Raw genomic sequence first — 24,123 nt, forward strand, 5'->3', positions numbered from 1 at the left:
TGTAATGTAAGTTCTAGCCAGTGCAGTAAGTCAAGAGAAAAAAGACTCCTAAGGATCTGAAAGGAAAAAGCAAAACTGACATCATTCATATAAGACCTAAGGATGTAAATAGAAAAGAAGCAATTCCAACTAATAAGACAATTCAGCAATATCACTGGATTCAAGGTCAATATACAAAAACCAATTGTTTTTTTCCCCCAGATACCAGCAACAGATAGAAAATGAAATTAAAATTATATTCACAGCAGCAGTATCCATTAAGAGCCCAAACTGAAGATTACAGACATCAGGAGGAAAGACAAAATGTGCTGCATACACAGTGTCGAATACGCAACACCGAGAATGAATACAGAGCAGCTATACACAGCATAGGTGAATCTCACAGCCTCTCCAGTAAAAGAAGCCAAACCCAAAATTGTACGCATGGTATGATTCCATCTGTATAAAGCTCACAAATCAGCAGAATTAGTCAATGTGTTAGAAGTCAAGAAAATGGGTACCTTTGTGGGAGGGAGAATGGGAAGTGAGTGAAAGAGGCCGCCCTGGGCTGTGCCAGCTCTGTTAATGTTCTGTTTCTTGATGGGGGTGCTGGTTATGTGGGTGTGTTCATTTGATGATAATTAAGCTGTACATTTATTTAGCACATGTGATATTTTATGTACATTTATTATACTTTAAAAGTTCTTAAAATTTCATTTAAATTCAGATTTTCTCCAGGCAGAAGTCACAGACCTGAGTAGGTAAGGAGAGGTAGCCCTCTCCGGGGCTTCACCTGACCCCGGCCTTCCAGAACAAAGGGCTGCTGAGGACAGTGTCATTTGGGTGGAGTTTCCGAGAGGACACAGGAGTGGTCCGTTCTCCCGATGGAAACCCTTTGGGAGAAAGAGTCTGAGAATCCCTGACAATTGTGTTCAAAATGTTGTGTATGTGTACGCGTGCTTTCCAGGGGGAAGGGCCCACAGTTTCCACCCTATGGACTGCCCGGGAATCCCGAGGATTTTGTGTTTTTGAGATGTTTAGGAACTGCTGGGCTAGATGAGGGTCCGGGGGTCAGAAACCTGTGTACTGGCAACTCACCTGGGACCCCCGGCAGATCTGTCTCTGGGTTGTAAGGTGGCCAGACCAGCGCGCTCCGAAGCTGCTCAGGCTCTGGGGTGCGGCTCCCTCGCCCGAGGTGGGTAGGCTCTGGGCAGGGGACTGGAGAGGGGCTGGCATCTTGCAGCCCTTCCGTCCCGCGGAGGGCACGGGCTGCTCCCTGGCTACCCCGGGGGAGGAGTGGGAGGAGTGGCGAGGGCTATCAGCTCTGGCGGGCGAACCTTTCCCAGGAGGCGCTGCTTGCTCCAGCGAGGTAAAGCCGGAGGAGGCGGGAGAGCGGGGCTGGTGACGCGCGCCGGCCGCGGAGAATGAGGCTGGCCCTCTGCGCCCTGCCGTGCGCTGGAGCCCTGGGTGAGTGGGCGCCGGGAGCGGAGGTGGGGGCTGGCCCTGCAGGGTGCACCGGGGAGGCACTGGGTTCCAGCAGCCGGTCTGTCACAGCGGGACCCTGCGCGACGACCGGACAAGCGGGTCTGCGGGGCTGCGATGAGCCCCTGAAAGTGCTTTCTCCACGAGGGCGCACCTGACACGTTGGTCCTCGCAGAAACTCCATTGACTAGGGAAGAGGGTTGTAGACTGTGACTAGCTGGCCAAATCCTGTCGGTGGCTTGGTGTTGTATACAGCTGGATAAGCCAAGAATGCTTTCACATCTTTAGATGGTTGAAGGGGACAGGCTGGGCAGGGTGGCTCAGGCCTGTAATCCCAACACTTTGGGAGGCCGAGGCGGTGTATCACTTCAGGTCAAGAGTTCCAGACCAGCCTGGCCAACGTGGTGAAACCTCACTGAAAATACAAAAATTAGCCGGGTGTGGTGGCCTGCGACTGTAATCCCAGCTACTCGGGAGGCTGAGGCATGAGAATCGCTTGAACCAGGGAGGCGGAGGTTACAGTGGGCCGAGATCAGGCCACTGCACTCCAGCCTAGGCAACAGAATGAGACTGTCAAAAAAGTTGAAGGGGAAATCAAAAGAGCAATACTATGTGACATGAAAATAACAAAATTCAAATTTCAGTGTACATAAATAAAATTTTATTAGAGTGCAGTCATGCTCACTCAGTTAAATATCATCTCTGGCAGCTTTCAGGCTTGTCCAAGTCAAATATCTCTAAGTTTACAACATTTTATTTGGGAATAAGAATTGAAATTCCGGGCATACACACAGACTGGATGGTCCTCCATATGTCCAAAGAACAAAGAGAAGATTGGAGGTTCCATAGAAAAGGAGAAATGTTCTTCTAGAAAGTTCATTGGCACAAGTTAAGTTTTGGGGACCTGGCAAGTCCTGATTGTTGAGGGACTGTAACAGGTAAAACGAGGTTTCAGTGGCTGCTAACTAAAACTGCTCTTAGGTTACAACAGGCAGTTTCAGCAGCCAGGCTTGCTGAGAATTTCACGTGTGGAGCAATGTTATGTGTCCCCAGTGCTTTCTTCCCCCGACTTCTCACTCTGTTTTAGTTGGTTATGACAAAAATGACCCAATTCTGCATGATCAGCTTTCACAGGCTTCACGGTCAGAGTTGAGTAGTTGTGACAGAGATTGTGTGCTATTTACTCTTTAGCCCGTAACAGAATAAGTTCGTGACCCCTGGCCTAGAGGTTACTGATCCTCTTTACAGTGAAGGAAATGGGGTTAGAGGAGAGAAGGGATTTTTTCCCCCTTGGCTTAAGGGTTATTATGAAGTGTAGGGAAGGAGCAGGTGGGACACGTGTCAGGTGTGCCTAACATCTAACCAGAGGGGTCTTTCTTGCCCCAAACTGGATAGTGCTTCTAGTACTTTTACCATACAACAGAGAGGTAGAGAGATACAGGGAAAAAGCAATCACCATAGAATGAGATCCACCTGTCACTCACTGCTGTGTGACTCTGAGCTGTCCCTTGACATCTCTGAGCTGGTTTCATTCACTAGTAATTGCCTTTTCACAACAAACACACAAGTGCTGTGAAAATGAGATACTGTGTCTAGTGGCAGGCAGAGCTCTAGGCACAGGTGAGTTACACTGGTAAAAATCCTGCACATAAATGCAGGGGGTCCCTTCCTGTTTTGTGAGGGTGGGCTCCTCCAGGGCTCTTGGCTGGGTCATTTGAGGAAGGGAGTCATTGGAAGTCAATCAACTCATGCATGTGAAGAGCCCTCCCTGACTTAGCAACTGTTGGTTCTGTCCAGCCCTGGTTCTGCCATGTCTGAGGCTGCTGTAAATAATTTCTGGGGTAGGATTTCTTACGTGCAGTGAGGGGTAACTTCGGCAAGGGCTGAGCAAGAAGATGGAAGGAAGGGAAGTACTGTGGTGGCCCCTCCCGGGCTCAGCACAGCCATGTGGGGCCACACAGAGAGCTCAGCTGGGGCTAGGGTAGGCTGGAAGGTAGAGCACAGATGTGGTTCAATGGCATTCACAAGGAAACTCAGAGTGCAGCCCGTCTGGGATTGTTTCCAAATTCTTCCGGAACGGTGCTGCTTGTTCTTCCTCTGTCTCTTGTCCTGGCAATGTCAGGCTCTGATCAAAAGTTCATTTTCCCAATTCACGTTTACAAATCAGAGACAAGAGCTGCCCTACCAAAAATTCATTTTCCCAATTCATCCTGTGTTTACAAACCAGAGACAAGAGCTGCCCATTTTGGCCTCTGCTCTCACCTTCCCTCCTTCTAGGCTGCTGCGCCAGGCCAGAGTCTGGGATATGCTTTCTTCAAAGCTCAGCGTTCTAGTTATACAAGAGCTATTCTGGTGGCAAATGACAGAAAACACAACCAAAGTAGCTTAGACAAAAAAGACCAAAGGGAAGGGGACAGTTATTGGTATGCCCTGCAAGAGCCAGTAGCCAAGGGCTCAGACAGTCTCTATCTCCACCTTGGCCTCCACCTCCTTTCTCAGCTTTTTGCCCTTCTTAAGAACTTTCTCTTTTCAGCAGGCATACACAACTTTCCTCTTTTGGGAACAGTCTGAAATATTCATAGTGGGCTCTGATTACTCCTACTTTAAATTGTCATATGGTCAGTGCTTTCAGTGAGTGATCTAGTCTAGGTTACTTGACTCTGTCTACCCTTAGCTTGCTTACACATACTTTCTCTTTTAAAAATCTTTTTTTTTTCTTTTTATTGAGACAGCGTCTCTCTCTGTCACCCAGGCTGGAGTGCAGTGGTGTGAGCATAGCTCACTGCAACTTCAAACTCTTAGGCTCAAGCAATCCTCCCATCTCATCCTCCTGAGTAGCTGCAACTACAGGTGTGCATCACCATGACCAGCTAATTTTTTTTAATTTTCTTTCTTTTTTTTTTTGTTATTATACTTTAAGTTCTGGGGTACATGTGCAGGACATGCAGGTTTGTTACATAGGTATACACATGCCATGGTGGTTTGCTGCACCCGTCAACCCATCATCTATCTTAGGTATTTCTCCTAATGCTATCTGTCCCTTAGCCTCCACTCCCCAACAGGCCCTGGTGTGTGATGTTCCCTTCCCTGTGTTGATGTGTTCTCATTGTTCAACTCACACTTACGAGTGAGAACATGCAGTGTTTGGTTTTCTGTTCCTGTGTTAGTTTGCTAAGAATGGTGGTTTCCAGCTTCATTCATGTCCCTGCAAAGGACATTAACTCATCCTTTCTTATGGCTGCATAGTATTCCGTGGTGTATATGTGCCACATATTCTTTATCCAATCTATCATTGATGGGCATTTGGGTTGGCTCTAAGTCTTTGCTATTGTGAATAGTGCTGCAGTAATCATACGTGTGCATGTGTCTTCATAATAGAATGATTTATAATCATTTGGGTATATACCCAGTAATGGGATTGCTGGGTCAAATGGTATTTCTGGTTCTAAATCCTTGAGGAATTGCTACACTGTCTTCCACAATGGTTGAACTAATTTACACTCCCACCAACAGTGTAAAAGCATTCCTATTTCTCCACATTTTCTCCAGCATCTATTGTTTCCTGTATTTTTTAATGATCACCATTCTAACTGGCATGAGATGGTATCTCATTGTGGTTTTGATTAACATTTCTGTATTAAACAGTGGTGATGAGCTTTTTTTCATATGTTTGTTGGCCACATAAATGTCTTTTGAGAAGTGTCTATTCATATCCTTCATCCACTTTTTGATGGGATTGTTTGTTTTGTTCTTGTAAATTTGTTTAAGTTCCTTGTAGATTCTGGATATTAGCCCTTTGTCAGCTGGGTAGATTGCAAAAATTTTCTCCCTTTCTGTAGGTTGCCTGTTCACTCTGATGACAGTTTCTTTTGGTCCAGCTAATTTTTAATTTTTAAAAAGTTTTTGTAGAGATGGAGTCTCACCATCTTGCCAGGCTATAGTCTTGAAATCCTGGGCTCAAGTGATTCTTCTGCCTCAGCCTCCCAAAGTTTTGGGATTACAGGTGTTAACCACTGCACCTGGCCTTTAAAATCATTTTTATTGAAGTATGATTTACCTATAATATAATAACATGCACTCAGTTAAAGTATATATACAGTCCAGTGAATCTTGGCAAATATAATGATTCATGTAGTTATCACCAAGATAAACGACATTTTCATCACCCTCAAGATATCCCATTCCTCCTCCCAGTCATTCCTACTTTCTGCCACTATAGATCAGTTTTGTCTTTTCTAGGATATCACATAAGTGGAATCATACAGTATATTGTACTTTGTTTGGCTTTTTTTTTTTAACTCAGCATAATTGTTTTGAGAGTCATTCATGTTCTTGTGTGTGTCATGGTTCATTCCTTTTTATTATTGAGTAGTACTCTAATGAATGGCTTTACCACAGCTTATTTACCCATTCACTTGTTGATCGACATTTAGATTGTCTCCCACTTAGGGCTATTATGAATAAAGTTGCCATAAACATTAGTGGACAAGTCTTTGGGGAAATTCTAAATATCTAGAATTACTGGGGCATACTGGTAAGTATATGTTCAATTTAACTTTGAATAGTTGTGCCATTTTACATTCCCACCAGCGATGTATAAGAGCTTCAGCTGCTCCATGTCCTGCCGATGCTCGGTGGTGTCAGTCTTCAGAGTTAGTCATTCTAATAGGTATGCGTTCTAATAGGTATGTAGTGAAATTGATCTCCATGTGGTTTTAATTTGCATTTCTCTGGGGACTCAAGATGTGAAGATCTTTTCATGTTCTTATTGGCCATTCCTATATCCATATATAGTCTTTTATGATGTTTCTATTTGAACTTTTTCTCCATTTTTTTTTTCAATTGATGGGAGGCTTCCTGGCTTTTACTCACACTCTTCCCCTTTCCTTCTTTCCTTCTTTCCTTCCTTCCTTTTCTTTTGTTCTTTCATTCTTTCTTTTTTTGGAGATATGTTCTCACTCTGTTGCCCAGACTGGAGTGCAGTGGTGCAATCGTGGCTCACTGCAGTCTCAGACCTGGGCTCAAGAGATTCTCCCACCTCAGCCTCCTGAGTAGCTAGAACTACGGGTACATGCCACCACACATAGCTAATTTTTTATTTTTTGTAGAGACCTACATTGGTCTCAACATAGTGAAACCAATCCTCCTGCCTCAACCTTCCAAGGAGCTGGGATTGTAAGCAGACAATACCGCATCCAGCTACTCTCCACTCTTTTTTTTTTTTTTTTTTTTTTTAAATATAAGTACAGTGGTGGCTGAAAATACAGACTTCTAAAAAAGGCCTTATCTTGATATTCCACACAAAGGTGCCTGGCCTGCATAATTCCACTCCTTTGCTTGTGCTTCCTACCCTTTGCTGCTACTACTGAAGAAAGTTTCAAGTAAATTTGTCCCTTTTCATCACCGGCATGGGATTCTGTGTAAGGCAATTTGGTATCTTCTGTTCTTTTTCTTTAATATTTCCTACCTATAGACAGTTAAAAGGCAGTATAGGCTTTGGAGTCAAACAGACCTGGATGGTTCAAATATTAAGTTCAACTCCAGTTGTTTCATTCCCTGACAATTTTAAAAAATCTTTTCTCTAAGGCAGGGCGCGGTGGCTCACGCCTATAATCCCAGCACTTTGGGAGGCCAAGGCGGGTAGATCACGAGGTCACGAGATCAAGACCATCCTGGTCAACATGGTGAAACCCCGTCTCTACTAAAAATACAAAAACTAGCTGGGCATGGTGGCATGTGCCTGTAATCCCAGCTACTCAGGAGGCTGAGGCAGGAGAATTGCCCGAACCCAGGAGGCGGAGGTTGTGGTGAGCTGAGATCTCGCCATTGCACTCCAGCCTGGGTAACAAGAGTGAAACTCAGTCTCAAAAACAAACAAACAAACAAACAAACAAAACTTGTTTTATTAGATGGGTATTGTTTAAATGTTCATAAAATGTGTTTAGTAGACTTATAGATTAAGTAAACCGAGCACTAAAGAAAGAACAAACATGGTAGTACCACCTTATTCAAAGGGGATATGTTTTTTTTTTTTTTTTTTTTTTTTTTTGAGATGGAGTTTCCCTCTTATTACCCAGGCTGGAGTGCAATGGCGTTGTGATCTTGGCTTACCGCAACCTCCGCCTCCTGGGTTCAGGCAATTCTTCTGCCTCAGCCTCCTGAGTAGCCGGGACTACAGGTGTGTGCCACCACGCCCAGCTAATTTTTTGTATTTTTAGTAGAGACGGGGTTTCAATGTTGACCAGGATGGTCTCGATCTCTTGACCTCGTGATCCACCTGCCTCAGCCTCCCAAAGTGCTGGGATTACAGGCGTGAGCCACCACGCTTGGCTCAAGCGGGATATGTTCTAAGACCTACAATGGACGCTAGAAATCACGGATAGTGCCAAACCCTAATATAGTATTTTTTTCCTATACATACATACTTAAATGATAAAGTCTGGTTTATAAATTAGGTACATTAAGAGATTAACAACAATAATTAATAATAAAAAAAAGAACCTTTTTTTTTTTGAGATGGAGTTTCACTTTTGTTACCCAGGCTGGAGTGCAATGGCACGCTCTCGGCTCACCGCAACCTCCTCCTCCTGGGTTCAAGCAATTCTCCTGCCTCAGCCTCCTGAGTAGCTGGGATTACAGGCACGTGCCACCATGCCCAGCTAATTTTTTGTACTTTTTTTTTTAGTAGAGACGGGGTTTCACCATGTTGACCAGGATGGTCTTGATCTCTTGACCTCGTGATCCACCCGCCTCGGCCTCCCAAAGTGCTGGGATTACAGGCTTGAGCCACTGCGCCCGGCCAGAACCTTTTTTCTGAGACAGGATCTTACTCTGTTGCCCAGGCTGGAGTGCAGGGGCGTGATCATAGCTCACTGTAACCTCTACCTCTAGATTTCAAGCGATTCTCCTGCCTCCTGCCTCAGCCTCCTCAGTAGCTGGGACTACAGGCACATGCCACCATGCCCGGCTAACTTTTTTGTATTTTTAGTAGAGACAGAGTTTCACCATATTGGCCAATATAGATAGTCTCAATCTCTTGACCTCATGATCTGTCTGCCTCAGCCTCCAAAAGTGCTGGTATTACAAGCATGAGCCATTGCGCCTAGCCAGGTCCTCACTTTTTACATGGGTCCCAGTTCCTTACAACCTAATGTCTTTCCCTAACATTAAATTGACTTCAGTGTCCTTTGTTCCCTTGTTCAATTATTCACAATTCACTGTCTCCTCATTATTACACATTGACCTGCTTTGTTAGCATTTTGGCAATTGATGCATGTCTTATTATCCACAATTTTAATTAGTGGGGTCACCTATGGGTCTCATCAAGTTGTTCCAAATAATAATTATGTCCTTTGGATGCTCAAGTTACCACACTTAATGATAGTGGCAGCATCTTCCATCTCCCCCTGAAGTATCTGAAAACATCCTCACTTTATGGAAACCAGATTGTGCCAGACCATCTTGATTAACCTTTGCCCAAAGGCACTTGTGTACTATTTTGCAAGATTCCCTTCTTGCCTGGTAGGAGAATGTCATGAGACTATGACAATGAGTGGGGGTGGCGAGCCCTGGGCTGCTGCTGCCACCCTGGGCCCTGGAGTGGCCAAGGTGGAAAAGTGATTTATTTCTGAAGTCATTAGGTCATACTGATTCTCTAAATTTAATTCTAACATTACTAAATCATTTTGAAACTTTTCTTTTAATGTAAAGATTTAAAATATATTTTCTAGAGAAAATACAGAATTAAAATTATAACCACTCACAGGAGCCCTGATTACACTCCTTCTCTTTCGGTTTGAGGTTGTATCAACCTCAAAGGCCATCTAAGGCAAGAATAGGGAATCAGGGTAATCAAGGGTTAAGGCAGAAGCAATAGAGCAGCAGGTGCAATCAGTTAGTTCCAGGCATGATTAGGCAGCATATAGGTCACATCCTCTCTCTCAGCAGTCTCCCCTTCAGCCTCTGATTGGCCACGGGCCATCCTTCATAGGGTGTAACCAATTAGAGGCCTCTAAAGGGCACCTGGGTGTTGCCAAATTCTTTTTGCTTAATAAAAACCCTAAAGAACACTGTAGTCAGGGCTCTTGAGCTGCTCACTGGACCCTGCTGCCACTCCGTGCAGTGGACTTTCTCTTCAATCAATCTGCACTTTCATTGCCTCATTCACGCATTTTGTTCAATTCTTTGTTCAATGTGCTGAGAACCTGGACTACTCACAGTCAAGACTTTCCATCGGGTAACACATCTGTATTCGTTTTCTTGGACTGCTGTAGCAAAATACCGTGAACTGGGTAGTTTAAGCAACAGATTTTATATTGTCTGATACTTCTGGAGGCTAGGATGCCAAGATCATGGTGTTGGCAGGGCTGGGTCCTCCTGAGAGCAGTGAGGGAGAATCTGTTCCAGGCCGCTCTCCTTGCTTCCGGTGGTTTGCTGGTTATCTTTGGTGTTGCTTGACTCACAGACACATCACTCCAATCTCTGCCTTCATATTCACATGGCCTTCTCCCTATGTGCATGTCTTCTGAGTATAAACTTCCCCTTTTCATAAGGACAGCAGTCGTATTGGATTAGGGGTCCACCCTATCCCAGTGTGACCACATCCTGACTAATTACATTTGCAAGGACCCTATTTCCATATAAGGTCAAATTCTGAGGTAATGTGGATTAGGACTTCAATATATGCATGTATTGAACCCACAACACTTTCTAATACCTAAACAATGGAATCAAAGAGCCTGTTTTCCACATAGGGTCTTTCTGGTTCATCTTTGTACCTGCAGAGTACCTGACTGGGCTCCTAGACCTCCTTCCAGCTCTCTGCCCTCCCAGCTTTCTCCTGCAGTCTCTGCCTCAAAGGGAATGTGGCCCCTTTAGTGGGGGAGCTGGGCTGTCCTCGCATGGTAATGTGTCAGCCCCAGACGAGTTACCTTAAGTCTCTGAGTATCAATTTCCTCATCTGTAGAATGAGATAATCATATTACTGGCCTCTCCCAGTTGTTGTGAGGATTAAATGCCACAGAGCCCGAGAGCCTTCAGCAAGTCTTTGATGAGCTATGACTGTCCAGTACACATTTGCTGTCACCAATTCCTATTAGCAGAGCCACAGCGAAGTGGGGCAGTTAGAGGGCCCTGGGCCAGGCACACCTCCCAGCCCTGTGTCTACCTGCAGTGAGACTGTGAACCAGCTGTTTCACTCCTGAGGCCTCTAGTCCTTACCTGTATAAAATGTGTTTGGAAAAAATTCTCTCTCAGTCCTCTTCAGGTCACATATAATATGGTTCTGTGAGGGTCAGGGATCATCCTAACCATGGCTCATGGGTCTCCTGTAGTTGGCTCATCTGGGCTTTTCCTCCCCAGAGAACTTGGCAAACAAGGCTGATAGGGATGAGTATGAGCTGCTTTGCCTGGACAACACCCGGAAGCCGGTAGATGAATACAAGGACTGCCACTTGGCCCGGGTCCCTTCTCACACCGTCGTGGCCCGAAGTGTGGGCGGCAAGGAGGACTTGATCTGGGAGCTTCTCAACCAGGCCCAGGTATCCCCGCCCGCCATCCCCCCCTCAGGCTTAGCGCTCCCTGCTTGGATTTAGAGGGAGGTTAACTTCCTCGCTTTCCTGCCACTCTGAAAGTCCTGATGTGTTTAGGGTGCAGTGGGAGCCCTGCCGCATGTGGTCCTCTTCACTGACAAGCCACTCAGTCTGTATGCATTATGGACAGCAGAGGCATAAAACCTTGCCTGGCACCACCAACCTGGTGGACTAAAGACTCTCTGCAGAAGTTCCTCTTGTTCCACCTAATTATTTTTCATTCTGAACGGGTTCTCGGGATGAGCTCACATGCCCTCTTCTTCTACAAAGTGCTCCCCTGTCATCCCATGGCAGATGATCCTGCCCTCCTGACACCTCTGCCAATGCTCTCTCCTTAGCACTGGGGGATTCAGAAACAAACTAGGCAAAGACTTGTCTTGAGTCGTTCACAGATGAGTGTGGGAGACATACGGGTATGGATTCTCACCCAGTGGAATTGCACCAACTCATGGACATGGATGGTGTCCTTTGTGGAGGACGAAGGGACTGATTCGCAGAGTGTACCTGGGAGTAATTGTGTGTACCCTAAGGAGGTGGAGGGTAGGGGTTGTCAGGGAAGGCAGCAGGTGACATTTCACGTAGAGTCACTGCGAAAGCAAACGCCAGCCAGCCATTTGAAAGAGCACGTGGGTAGGTGCTGCTGTGAGCTATGTCAGGAATGGCTTTGGGCCAGTCAACCAGAGTCTGAGGCAAAGAGCCCTTTGGTTTTTGGAGGCCAGAAAGGGGAAGGGACTGTATGGTGTCCCACAGCTGCTCCTTCAGTGGCAGGCTTGGCACAGGGAGAAGAGGAGCTCAGGAAGTCTGACTGCAGCCCACAGTGTGGGATCACCAGGTCTGCAGGACGGAGACCACCGCAGGCGCTTAGGGTGATCAGGTGACCTGAGCGCAAGGCAGCCTTTGCTGAATGCCCCATGGGAACACGGACAGTGGAAAGGGATGAATCCGAGGGGTGGCGCCTGGCAGTTTCCCTGAGGCCACACCAGGCAGACAAACTGGAATTTGAGTAGAGCTTTCCCTCACCATGCCCCAGGGTTGTGGCGGACCTCAGCCATTGCCTTCGCCCTCAGCCACTCATGTCTTGCTTTCCGTTTCCTTTGTCTGCTGTGGGGTTTGTTTTACCTTTACCTCTATGCCACCCTCCCTCCTTCACCATCTCTTTTGTCCTTTCAACAGCAACATTTTGGAAAAGAGAAGTCATCTGAATTTCAATTTTGGCTCTCCTCACGGGACAGATCTGCTGTTTACTGATGCTGCCCATGGGTTTTTAAAGGCCCCACCTAAGACGAATGCCAAGCTGTACCTGGGATATGTGTATTTTTCTGCAACTCAGCATCTAAAAAGAGGTATGCAAGGTCCCTGGAGGTACCTGGCCAGCCTGGGCAGTGGGGCAGGCCAGGGCCGTCCTGGGAGGCTTTTCTGGTTCCTGCAAGCCTCACCCGATCTTTATTGGCCTGCAGAGCCCAAGGGCGCTACTAACTGCATTGGGTTCATGAGGGGGTTTTCTGCTGAGCTGGAAAAAAGACCTGACGTATGTGATTAGAAAAGGGTTTTAAAGACCTTCATATTCTAGACAACTTGAAGTCATGATGGTTCTGGCTCCTTTTTATTAGCTGGGGTCATCCCACCCAAGGTGAGTCTATTTGATGTGGAGAATAAAAATAGTCCATCCTAAACTGAAGTGGGAACTTAGCCACTACCACCATCCAAAGGTTTCTGGTCTGGTCATCCACTGGATCTCTAAGCTAGCTAGCTTGCTTCCTTCCTTCCCTCCTTCCTTCCTTCCTTCCTTCCTTCCTTCCTTCCCTCCTTCCTTCCCTCCTTCCTTCCTTCCTTCCTTCCTTCCTTCCTTCCTTCCTTCCCTCCTTCCTTCCCTCCTTCCTTCCCTCCTTCCTTCCTTCCTTCCTTCCTTCCCTCCTTCCTTCCCTCCTTCCTTCCTTCCTTCCTTCCTTCCCTCCTTCCTTCCCTCCTTCCTTCCCTCCTTCCTTCCCTCCTTCCTTCCTTCCTTCCTTCCTTCCTTCCTTCCTTCCTTCCCTCCTTCCTTCCTTCCTTCCTTCCCTCCTTCCTTCCCTCCTTCCTTCCCTCCTTCCTTCCCTCCTTCCTTCCTTCCTTCCTTCCTTCCCTCCTTCCTTCCCTCCTTCCTTCCTTCCTTCCTTCCTTCCTTCCTTCCTTCCTTCCTGCCTCTACCCTCCATTTAGTCAACCATTAGGTATTAGCATCTACAAAAGGGCAGCTGCTGTGTTAGATGTGGGCATATGGTGGTGAGCAAAGACACTGGGTGAGGGGAAAGCAAGCCGGCCCACCCAGAACAGAACTCGTGACTGCCAACTGGGGCATGCTTCCTGGATGGGGAGCCCAGTCTTGCAAGAGAAACCCCCAGCAGGCCCTGAGCTGTGCTAGTGCTCAGAGGCCAGGCTAGCTGGGCTCCCTGGGGAGGTGACGCCTGAGGAGCTAAGGCTACGAGCAGGGGGAAGCTCTGTCTTCATTGCTTTTTCTGAGAACCGAGTTCACCATTTCTCCCGGGGGGTGACAGGCAGGAATGCGCAGTGTCGTGGGAATGAGACATGTCAGTGCTGCTGCCGCCACTGAGGGCCTCGTTGGACAGCTACTCTGCAGCCAGGAGCACTAAGCTCCCAGACCCACCTGGGGCTTCCTTTGGAGCCCTGGCTCTTCTCCACCCAGCCTAGGTCTGGAAGATACCCAGAGAGTGCAGTGGTCCACAGTGGGCCACCATGAGAGGGCCAAGTGTGATAAGCGGAATGCCGTGAGTGGTGGTGCCTTGGCATGCACCGTGGAGGAGCCCCTGGAGGACTACGTCACTGCCATCATGGTAGGAGGGCTCTGCTTTGAAGGCTGGGCTCAGACACTCAGAAACACAGCACTTCTGCCAAGTCTGGCATTGAATATCTCCTTCCCAAACACCTCTTCCTTAGCCTCCAGGATAAGGATACCTGTTGTGTGCTGTTCCCCACCCCCTCTGTGGGCTCCTCCAGCTCTGAGCAGTACAGAAACACAGAGCCAGCCCAAGAGCTGAACTCCTGGGGGGCTCAGCTCTGGAGTCCAGGGAGCTTAGGGGAGTGTCTTGCCTAGGAGCCACAGGAAGTAGGGTGACATTCCAGGCGATGGTCAGGGCTACCGTGAATTGTGAAAGCAGATCAACCTTTTCAATCCTTTAATTGTAAGTCTATTTTTTTCTGATTATAAAATATTAAAATAAATAAATAAAAATAGGGCTGCAGTAAGCCATGGTCGCACCATTGCACTCCAGCCTGGGTGACAGAGCAAGACACTGTCTCTAAAAAAATCAATAACTAAAAATAAAATCATTCACAACTTCATCACTCAGAGATGATCATCACTTAATCTTTAGTGATGAAATTGTTATTAACTTTATGAGTAAAACTATTTTTATAATTAGGAAAACATAAATTTATAAATAAAAGAATGAAAATTTGACAAACTTAGGAGGCTATGCAATCGTTTTGTTTAACTTGAGAAGACCCTCATTTTGGTAAACTTTCCTAGCACCAATTTATAAGATTAAGATCTGGATAGTTGGCCAGGCACAGTGGCTCACACCTGTAATACCAGCACTTTGGGAGGCCAAGGTGGGTGGATCACAAGGCCAGGGGTTTGAGACCAGCCTGGTTGACATGGTGAAACCTGTCTCTGCTAAAAATATAAAAATTAGCTGGGTGTGGTGGTGCACGCCTGTAATCCCAGCTACTTAGAAGGCTGAGGCAGGAGAATTGCTTGAACCTGGGAGGCAGAGGTTGCAGAGAGCTGAGATCACACTATTGCACTCCAACCTGGGTGACAGAGTAAGACTCCATCTCAAAAAACCAAAAAAAGATCTCGATAGTTATATAGTTTCCTAAATGCGTCAATTGTAAGGATTAAATAAACCTGAGTACTAGCAGCACTGCTGGAAAGCCACCTCTCTGTTCCAGTCAGCTTGGCATCCTGGCTGCTGCTTAAAGAATTCAGGCACCTGCTCCTACCCCATCTGGAGTGCTTGTCCTCCTCAGATCATCATGGCTAGTTCCCTCATTTTCTTTAGAATTTCTCAAGGCAGACTTAATTTTAAACCTATAAACACATGCATGCACATACCCTTACCTATACTTCATATCCCCCTTGCTTGCTTTATGTTTTCTTCAGCACTTATTGCTCTCTAGCTTACTACATATTTCCTGGCTTCATGTCTATTTTCTTCTGTAAAATGAACAAGGATCCTGTTGGTTGTAAGTGAGAAGATCTCATGTGAAGCTGCTTACACCAAGGGTCCTGTCTTAACAGGTGCTCTGGGTGCTCCCTCTTTGTAGGGGCTGAGACCTGAGCCTAGGAGGCCAACCAAGATGCTTTAAGGGTAGGGTTGCCACATACAATTCAGGATGGCCAGTTAAAGTAGAGTTTCAAACAGACAACACCTGATTTTTTAGTATAAGGGATGCCCCTGCTTCTCCTTCTGCTTGTCTTTCTCTGCACATCTGTCTCATTTTTCTTCTTCCCGGCAGGGTGGGTTTTTGTTTCTTAGGCTACCTGGAGGGAAACGTTTGCAACCAGCAGTCCCAATCTTGTTACAAAGGAGCTCATCAGTTGCAAGGAGCAGTCAAACAAAGACCATAGCATATTCATCCCGTGCTCAGGAAGGAGATTGTCAGCTCAGTTTGGGTGCTTCCTGTCCACACAACCCATGCAGTGAAGCCACACTGTAAGGCGACAGCTGTCTGCACTGTGACCACATGGATTGAGGCAGCTGGGGTGGGGGGAGTCGGTTCTCAAAAGAGTAACAATGCTTGAGGGACAAAACAAGAACTGAATACACAAAGGGAATTTTGTTTTCCTAGATACAAAAATCACATTATAATGATGTAATAATCAATACTGGCTGGTTTAAATGCAAGAATAACAAATATGTGGAAAAGAATTGAGTTCCAAGAGAGATTCATGGAGACACTGCCATTTGGTCAGTAACAAAGGTGATGTTTCAAATCACTGGGAAAAGGATGAACTCGAGAGGTCCAATAAAATATGTAGCAAGAACTTATCTCTGTATTCCCTGATGGGAGTACATTTAATAAGTCAGTCCTGGACGCTGGACAGGCAAGGGTCCAGGAGAGTGGTGGGAAGGCGTGCTGATCAGTGAGGATGATTTCTTTTAGGTATTTGTATGAATGGGGAAGAGAAGCCCATTGCTGGAGAATGGGGTGGGATCAAGGCAGGGTTTATTGTTTTTGCAGAAAGGAAAGGCATATAATATGATGAAAAGAGCCCAGTGAACAGGCAAAGGTTACAAATGAACGAGAGAATGAGTATAGCTATAGCAGAAAGTTGTCAAGAGTGAGGATGGTGTTCCTGGTAGGGACACATTTGCTGGGAAGGAGACCTTCCTTCTTCTGTACCTGGAAGGCAGAATAGGGCACTGGAGATGCAGGCAGGCAGATCTGGTGGAGGGATGCTGAGAAAAAGCCACATAATTATTTCTGTGTTTGCTCTGGAAAGCAGGAGCACAGGTCAGTGTATGAATGATGCAGGGTGGGGGGATGTGGAGAGGCAGAAGTTTGTGGAAAGGGGAAACTGTTTGCTCTACAGAGTGGGGAGGTGGCTGTCTAGAGCAGTGATCCTCACACTTGAGAATGGTTCAGAGTTTCCTGAAGGGCTTGTTAAGGCACAGGTTCCTGGGCCCACCTCCAGAGCCCCAGGATTTGCATCTCTAACAAGTTTCCGGCCAACACTGATGCTGCTCGTTCCTTGCCTCCAACTTTGAGAACCACTAATCTAGAGTAGAGGAAGGCAGGAATGCTGAGGTAAAGCTAAGGATGAGGAAGGTCTCTTTTTGTCTACCTACCTTACCCTGAGATGCAGACACATCTAAGACAGGGGATTGTGCCCATTCAGGACTGGGATTCTATGAAGGGGCACGAAGAAAAGAAATAGGATAATGGAGCTTAGGAAACGTGAATGGGAGTGATTGATCCTAGCTAGGTATAGAGGGACCTGAAGAATACGGGGGATGATCCAAGATGGCCAAATAGGAACAGCTCCAGAGTGCAGTTCCCAGCAAGAACAATGCAGAGGGTGAGTGCCCACCACATTTCCAAACAAATTTTCACTGCCCACAGACCAGGAGATTCCCGGGCTGAAAAGTGCCATGAGTTTTCAGCACAGCAGTTTCAGCTGGTGCCAGCTTGGTGCACAGAAACTCACAAAAATCTGGCTAGTCATTTCAACTGGCACCTGGAATGCCTGGGAGACAAAGCCACCCATTCAACTGAAAGGGAGGGGACAGAGACAGGGAGCCAGGCAATCTGGCTCAGTGAGTACCACCACCACAAAACAAGCAATCTGAAATGCTCTGGATTGAGAATTTCACAGCAAGTGCAGCTGGACCCAGGATGGTCCAGCTCAGTGGGGGGAAGGGCGACCACCACTACCCAGGCAGTTCGCACAGCAGTTGGGCAGAGCCTGCGGCAGCTCAGCAACACCTCTGCTGGCAGACTGTGACTACACTACTCCATGCGGGGCAGGGCATCTATGAAAAAAGACAGCAGCACAACAGGAACTTATAAATAAAGCTGATCTTCCTAGGACAGAGCACATGGGAAAAGAGGTGGTTATGAGTTGTGCTGCAGCAGACTTAAAGTACCCGCCCAGCATCTCTACATGGAACAACAGGGCTCCCAGCATAGCACCTGAGCTCCTGTAAGGGACAGACTGTCTCCTCAGGCAGCTCTCCAACCCCTGTATACCCAAAGAGAAACCGCATAAAGGAGAGCTGAGGCTGACATTTGGCAGGTACCCTTCTGGGATGAAGATAACAGAAGAAACCGGCAGCAACCCTTACAGTTCTGCAGCCCTCGTGGGTGATCCCCAGCCAAGCAGGGTCTGGAGTGGACCTCCAGCAGTCCCGCAGCAGAGGGGTCTGACTATTAGAAGGAAAACTAAGAAACAGAAAGAAATAACTTCATCATCAACGAAAAGGACGTCCACTCAGAGACCCCATCCAAAAGTCACCAACTACAAAGACCCATAAGCAGATAAAGCCACTAAGATGGGAAGAAACCAGTGCAAAAAGAATGAAAACACCAAAAACCAGAATCCCTCTCCTCCTCCAAAAGATCACAGCTCCTCACCAGCTAGGGATCAAAGCTGGATGGAGAATGAATCTAATGAATTGACAGAGACAGGCTTCAGAAGGTGGGTAATAACAAACTTCTCAGAGCTAATCTGCTTTTTAAAAAATATTCTTAAGGTGTAAGTTTAGATCAATTATTTAGAACATTCTTCTTTTCCAAAATAAATATTTAAAATGATAAAGTTCCTTCTAAGCACTGCTTTAGCTACATCCCATAATTAAAAATATATATATTAATTTATTTTTAAATTGACACAGTGTAATTGTACACATTTATAAGGTACACTTTGATATTTTGATACATATCTATGCTGTATAATAATCCAATCAAGGTAGTACATCCATTGCCTCATGAATTTATCATTTCTTTGTGGTGAAAACATTTAAAAGCCTCTCTTCTAGCTGCTTTATAATATACAATATTGTACTGTTAACTATTGTCATCCCACCATGCAAGGAAACACTAGAATTTATTTCTCCTATCTGATTGTAACTTTGTATTTGTTGACTAACCTTTTCTCCCCTCATCCATCCCTTCCTCCTAACCATTGTTCTTCTTTCTGCTTCTGGGATATCAGTTTTTTTTTTCCTGCTTCTGGGATATCAATTTTCTTTCCCATGTATGAATGAGACCATGCTGTATTTGTCCTTCTATATCTGACTTCTTTCACTTAACATCATGTCTTCTAGGTTTACCCACATTGTTGCAAATGACAGGATTTCATTCTCTTTTACAGCTGAATAGTATTCTATTCCATATATATATCACATTTTTAAACTTGCTCATCTGTTGTCGGACACTAGGTTGATTTCATATCTTGGCTATTGTAAATAGTCCTGCAATAAACATGGGAGTGCAGATATTAATATTTCTTTGACATATTGATCTCATTTCCTTTGGATATATAACCAGTAGTAAGATTGCTGAATCATATGGTAATTATATTTTTAATTTTTTGAGAAACCTCTATACTATTTTTCATAATAGCTGTTCTAGTTTATAATCCCACCAACAGTTTGTAAGTGTTTCCTTTTCTCTACATTGTAACCAATACTCATTTTCTTTTGTCTTTCTGATAATAGCCTTTCTAACTGGGGTAAGGTGATATTTCAGCGATTTTGATTTACATTTCCCTGATGATTAATGATGTTGAACATTTTTTTTCATATGCCTGTTGACAATTTCATGTCTTCTTTTGAGGAATGTCTGTTAAGAGTCTTTTGCCTATTTTAAAAATGAATTTTTTTTTCTGCTGTTAAGATCCTGATATATTTTGGATATTAATCCTTTGTCAGATGTATAGTTTGCAAATGTTTTCTCCCATTTTGTAGGTTGTGCCTTCACTCTGTTAACAGTTTTCTTTGCTGTGCAAAAGCTTTTTAGTTAGTTGCAGTCCCATTTGTCTATTTTTGCTTTTGCTGCCTGTACAAATGTCTTATTTTAAATATCCTTGCCCAGCCCAATGTCATGAAGGTTTCCCTTATGTTTTCTTCTAGTAGTTTCATAGTTTTGGGTTTTACATCTAAATCTTTAATCCATTTTGAATTGATTTTTGTAAATGGTGATAGGTAGGGGGTCTAGTCTCATCCTTCTGCATATGGATATCCAATTTTCCCAGCAGTATTCATTGAAAAGACTGCCTTTTCCCCAATGTGTGTTCTCAGCTTTGTTGAAATTAGGTTGGCTGTTGGTGTGTAAATTTATTTCTGGGCTTTCTATTCTGATCCATTGGTCTATGTGTCTGTATTTATGCCACTACCATTCTGATTTTGTTACTACAGTTTTGTAGTATAAGTCAGGTACTGTGATGCCTCCAGCTTTGTTCTTCATGCTCAGGATTGTTTGGGCTATGCAGGGTCTTTTGTGAGTCCATATAAATTTTATGATTGTTTTTTCTACTTTCATTAAGAATGTTATTGTTATTTTGAAAGGGATTACATTAATTGTATAGATTGCTTTGTGTAGTATGGCCATTTTTATAATGTTGAAGTCCCCTATTATCACTGTATTACAGTGTATCTCTCCATTTAGGTGTAATAATATTTGCTTTATAAATTTGGGTGTTCCATTATTGGATAGTATAACAATTGTAAACATACCTACTTACAACTGTTATATCTTCTGTTGAATTGATTCCTTTTTCATTATCATCTTTCTATAACAAACTTGTCTCTTTTTACACGTTGTTTTTGTTGTTGTTGTTGTTGTTTTTTGAGACAGGATTTGGGTCTGTCACCCATGCTGAAGCACTGTGATATGGTCTTGACTCACTGTAACCTCTGCCTCCTGAGCTCAAGCCATCCTCAACTTCATCTGAAGTCAGCTTCAGCTTCCCAAGTGCCTGAGACTACAAATGCTTGCCACCACACTTGGCTAATTCTTTTGTATTTTTTGTAGAGACTAGGTTTTACCACGTTGCCCAGGCTGGTGTCAAACTCCTGAACTCAAGCAATCTGCCTGCCTTGGCCCTCAAAGTGTTGGGATTACAAGCATGAGCCACCATGCCTGGCCTCTTTTTACAGTTTTTGACTTAATGTCTATTTTATCTGATGTAAATATGGCTACTCCTGCTTGCCTCTGGTTTCCATTTGCATAGAATATCTTTTTCCATTTCTTCACTTTCAGTCTATGTTTCTGTCTTTAACGATGAGGTGAGTCTACTAGACTAGAGAGTACATAGTCGAGTCTTGTTTAAGTCTTGTTTACTTAGCCACTATATCTTTTAATTTGAGAATGTAATCCATTAACATTCAAAAGCTGTTATTGATAGATAATAACTTACTCCTGACAAAAATGTCAGTTGCTTTTGGTAGTTTTGTAGATTGTTTCTTTATTCCTCCTTTTGTTGTTTACTTCTGTGATTTGGTGGTTTTCTGTGGTTTCTCTTTCTTATTTGCATATCTGCTGTCATTTATTTATTTGTGGTTACCATGGGGATAATATGAGTCTTGTAAGCATAATAGACAATTTTAAGCTGATAGCAACTTAACTTTGGCTGCATAAAAGTATTCATGCCCCCTTCCCCTCCCACAGTTAATATTTTTGTTGCCTTAATTGACTTGTTTATCTATGATGTGTTCCTCAGTCACTAATTGTAGTTTTTTTTTTAACCATTTGACTTTAAATCTTCATACTAGAAGACTGAGAGTTTTAGATAGCACCATTATATCCCTGAGTATTTTTAGACTGATTTATGAAATTACCTCTATATTTTAATGTGTTTTTAATAACAGTAATTATCATCCTTTTGTTTCTTATTGTAGCACTCCTTTAAGCATTTCTTGTAAGGCTGGTCTTCTTCATTTCTGAGGGATAACTTTGTAGGACATATATTCTTGGTTGACAGTATTTTTTTCTTTCAGCACTTTGAATATGTCATATCATTGTTTCCTGGTAAGGTTTCTGCTGAGAAGTATGCTGATAGTCTGATAGGAATTCTCTTATATGTGACTTGACACGTTTCTCTTGTGGCTTTTATAATTTTCTCTGTCTTTGACTTTTGACAGTTTGATTATAACATTCCTTAGAGAATCTTTTTGGGTTGACCTTTGGGCTTCCTGAATCCGGATGTTCATATCTCTTAAAATATTTGAGAAGTTTTCAGCTATTATTTCATTAAATTGGTTTTCTGTGACTTTCTTTATCTCTTCTCATTTGGTATTTCTATAATGTGACTATCTGTTGACTGAATGGTGTCCTATAGGGTTTCTTCATTCCTTTTTGTTCTTGGTTTTTTTTTTTTTCTCTCTCTCTGACTGGGTTATTTTAAAATAGCTATCTTAAAGTTCAGAATTCTTTCTTCTGTGTGATTTAGTCTGTTGATGAAGCACTTCATTGTATTATTTTATTTTATTCATTGAATTTTTTAGTTTCACAATATCTCTTTGGTTCTTTTATTGATATCTCTTTGTGGATTTTTTTTTTTCATTCAGATCATGAATTGTATCCTGATTTCATTGAATTGTTTGTCTGTGTTCTCTTGTATCTCACTGAGTTTCCTTAAGGTCAATACTTTAAAAATTTATTTTCAGGCATCTTCTAAATGCCCCATTCTTTGAGACCTCTTACTGGACATTTATTGTGGTGTCATATTCTCTTACTTTTTCATGTTTCTTGTATCCCTACATTGATATCAGCACATCTAGTAAAATAGTCACTGTTTCTAATTTTATGGAGTAGCTTTAGTAGGGAGAGCCTTTTTTCTGTAGTGGTTCTACAGTGTTGGTTGAGCATGGTGCATTGGTTTTGGTTATGGGTGAACTCAGTAGTATGATCTCTGTTTAAGCTGAAATCCTCACTGATGTCAGCAATTATCTCAGAGACCTAGGTTGTAGGAGCTTGTGATAGTGGTGTGGTTTTGTTGGAAGTGGAGGTACCAGGATGGTTGTCTAGCTCAATGCATGCAGGTGCAGAGGGCTGACAGGCTGTTTGGTGAACAGTCTGAGGAGACAGTGACCACTACTGGCCTGGCTGTCAAGCTAGGCTCAGGTATGGCTGCTTGTGTGGTGGTATAACTGTCTGGGGAGGCAGGGCCACCACCAGACCAGCTGTTGGGCTGGGCACAGGCTCACCAAGCACAACAATGCTGGGTGGCCCCGCAGTGGTTTGCCTGGGGAAGCAGGTCTGCCACTGGACTGGCTGTGGCATAGTGGAGCCAGATGGCTTTGTAGCAGTCTGTTTTATAAAAGTGGGCTACTGCAGGTCTGGCTGTCAGGCTGGGTGCAGGTGTGCGCAGGTACAGTGGGACCTGGGACCAGGTAGCTCTGTGGTAGTCTGTCTGTGGGAGTAAAACCATTGCAGGATTGGTTATCAGGTTGAACATTGGTATGCATGGGCTCAGCACGCCAGACACTCTGTAGCATGAGTAGATGTGGCCAAGGCAGTTTCACTGCTATGTAGGTTCTCCTGTTCCCTGGAGAATGAGTGCCATGTGGATTTTAATGCCAGGTCTCAGTCACTCCATCTGGCCTAAGCTCTGGGCAGCCATGATAATGGTGCTGGAGGCACATGTGTAAATGTGGTAGTATGGCAGTGGGCATCAGGATAGAAAACATCAGTTGCTATTGATCCTGAGGGGACACACTCTAGTAGTACAACCTCTGTCTCCCAATTCAAGCATTTCTCATGCCTCAGCCTCCCAAGTAGCTGGGATTACAGACGTGCATCACTACGCAGAGCTAATTTTTTTTTATTTTTATTCGAGACAGGGTTTCACCATGTTGGTCAGGCTGGTCTCGAACTCCTGTCCTCAAGTGATCTGTCCACCTCAGCCTCCCAAAGTGCTGGGATTACAGGCATGAGCCACTGCACCAGGCCTGCTATTGATTTCTAATTTAATTCTCTTGTGGTCAGAATATATTCTCTGGCCACAGGGAATTAAAAAGGGATATTACTGCAGTTCTTTTGAATGTATAGAGATTTTTTTAATGACCAACATATACTCTATCTTGGTGGATGTTCCATGTATACCTGAAAAAAAATATGTATTCTATAATTGTTGGGCATAGTGTTCTACAAATAATAATTAGGTCAACTTGGTTGATGCTATTGTTCAAATACTACATTGTGGTGCATTTTATGTCTATTTATCATATTAATTACTGAAAGGAACCCTTATTTTTTTCCTTATAATAACTTTGTGTGGGAGATAGCCCTGATACTTTCTATTGCTCCATTTTAGGTGAAATTCCGTTTCCTGAGCTTTTAAAATAAAGCTGCTTTCGAGAAAGTGCTTTTTAGCTTTATGAAGCTCCCTCTTCTGTTGTTTTGTGTGGTATTAAAAATACGGAAGCTTGCTTTCTAGGGTTCCTTGACTCTTACTCCTTCATTCACTTTGGTCTAGACCTTCTCTTTGCATCACTGTTATTGTTCCTTCCTGGTCAATTTTGATGCCACCAACTCCTTCTGAGCTTCTCTCAAGTTTCTCATCTACCCAG

At 44.3% G+C, this 24,123-nt stretch overlaps 1 long non-coding RNA gene across 1 annotated transcript in view; it reads left to right on the top strand.

Annotated features, from left to right (window-relative positions):
• The first annotated feature begins 1,316 nt into the window (after nucleotides 1–1,316).
• The window catches only part of LOC120368310 (uncharacterized), a 29,283-nt gene continuing 6,476 nt past the window's right edge, over nucleotides 1,317–24,123 (top strand). The window contains exons 1-2 of the long non-coding RNA XR_005582479.2: nucleotides 1,317–1,446; nucleotides 12,225–12,394. This is a non-coding gene — a long non-coding RNA (uncharacterized LOC120368310). The remainder of the gene's footprint in view (nucleotides 1,447–12,224; nucleotides 12,395–24,123) is intronic.

Source organism: Saimiri boliviensis, chromosome 9, assembly GCF_048565385.1.
Source record: "Saimiri boliviensis isolate mSaiBol1 chromosome 9, mSaiBol1.pri, whole genome shotgun sequence".
Taxonomy (NCBI): Eukaryota; Metazoa; Chordata; class Mammalia; order Primates; family Cebidae; genus Saimiri; species Saimiri boliviensis.